Below are 2125 nucleotides of genomic sequence, written 5' to 3'. Positions count from 1 at the left end.
CCGGCTGCCACAGGGCAGGACTACAGGTTGGTGCCAGGGGCCCACCGTCCTGCCGGCCAGCCCAGCACCACCTGGCCCATCCTGTGAGACAACTGTCTGCATGGTGGAGAGAGCCTTTGCTTTCCAGGTAGATAAACGAGGGACCCACCTAGCTCTCACCTCCAAGGCGCAGAGCACGGAGACGATTCTACCAAGGGTGTGTGGCGCGAGACGGGCGAAGGGGAAGGTGCTGTCCCACAAGCCCACCTCAGCGCAGCGGCAGGTGTGGGCGTCGCCTGGCATGTAGCAGGAGCTGACAGGTGCCGGGGCGTGAGCCGAGCCGGGAGCGTGAGGACTGGGGTCCGAGGACGCAGGGCTGGCGCGGGGCCCCCAGCCGGGACCCCCGGACCCTCACCCTGGCAGGTGGCTAAAAACAGAGTAACAGCTGGGAGCTGGCGGCTCACGCCTGTCATCCTAGCTACCCAGGAGGCTGAGACCTGAGGATCCCAGTTCAAAGCCAGCCAGGGCAGGAAAGTCCATGAGACTCTCATCTCCAATAAACCACCAGAAAACTGGAAGTGGAGCTGTGGCTCCAGTGTAGAGCACTAGCGTTGAGCGCCCAGGCGCCGAGTTCAAGCCCCAAGCCCAGCTTAAAAAGAAAACCTGGAACATCAAAGTAACCTTTTCAGTGTTCAGTTTACTAATTCAGCAAAGGTGCAGTGAGGCAGGAGGCTGTAAGCAATGAGGCCAGTCATCTCCACACGGGAAGGTCAGGCTCTGGACAGAGCTGGTCACCTCCACCTGGGAAGGTCAGGCTCTGGACAGAGCTGGTCATCTCTACACGGGAAGGTCAGGCTCTGGACAGAGCTGGTCACCTCCACCAAGGAAGGTCAGCTCTGGACAGAGCTGGTCACCTCCACACGGGAAGGTCAGGCTCTGGACAGAGCTGGTCATCTCTACCCGGGAAGGTCAGGCTCTGGACAGAGCTGGTGACCTCCACACGGGAAGGTCAGGCTCTGGACAGAGCTGGTCATCTCCACACGGGAAGGTCAGCTCTGGACAGAGCTGGTCATCTCCACATGGGAAGGTCAGGCTCTGGACAGAGCTGGTCATCTCCACACAGGAAGGTCAGCTCTGGACAGAGCTGGTCATCTCCACACAGGAAGGTCAGCTCTGGACAGAGCTGGTCATCTCTACACGGGAAGGTCAGCTCTGGACAGAGCTGGTCATCTCCACCCGGGAAGGTCAGGCTCTGGACAGAGCTGGTCATCTCTACCCAGGAAGGTCAGCTCTGGACAGAGCTCCACATGGGAAGGTCAGCTCTGGACGAGGCCAGACGGGCAGAGCTGCTGTGCTCAGCAGCTTCGGGCCCCAAGGCTCCTGTCAACTTGTATCCTGTTCTTTGAGACATGGCTTTCTTTGTCTCGGCAACGCAATGCACAGATGAAGAGAAATGTGAGCTATGAGGCCTGAGCGGAGACTCTGCACAGCAAAGTCTCTCTTCAAACTAAGCAACCTACAGGGGAGGCCGGGAGGTGGGAGAGCAAAGCGCAGGTGGCTGCTCTGCCGCCATCGCCCTCACCTCTGCTCCCGAGGTCAGCTACGGCCGTCTGGATTCTGGGGCAGCTGTAGGACAGGACTCAACCTTCCTTCTGGCTGCATCATTGATCTCAGCCAGAGAATCGAGGCATCTTGGACAGCGGGACTTGGAAGAGAGACGGGCATTGACACCTAAGTGACACAAACACAGGACCGTTCCTTTGTGAACCCTAAAACATTCCATTCTGAAGCCAACCGTGCCTCTTTCCACACATATTTGATCCCCGTTTAGATGGTCAGGCCGCGCTGTCATCGCTGCTACACTAAACTCCACAGGCACATCTGCCATCATGAAAAGAAAACCCAACTAAACTTCCACAGGGCTACGTGTCCTTTGCCACTTCACCACGGGCGGTGAGCCGGGCCCCACACCGTGTCGCATCACCAAACCCCGGCGTCCACAAGACAAGAAACTCCCAGGACACCAAGGGCCCGGAGTTCATCTACACTGCCTCCGCTTCCGACCCTTCCCAGTTCCCAAGTAAACAGAAGGGGGGGAGGGGAGGCAGGGGATGGGGGGAGGGGATGAGGAGGGGGGACGTGGAGG

The sequence above is a fragment of the Dipodomys ordii genome, unplaced genomic scaffold, assembly GCF_000151885.1.
Source record: "Dipodomys ordii isolate 6190 unplaced genomic scaffold, Dord_2.0 Scaffold198, whole genome shotgun sequence".
NCBI classification, from domain to species: Eukaryota; Metazoa; Chordata; class Mammalia; order Rodentia; family Heteromyidae; genus Dipodomys; species Dipodomys ordii.
This window is presented reverse-complemented; position numbering follows the sequence as displayed.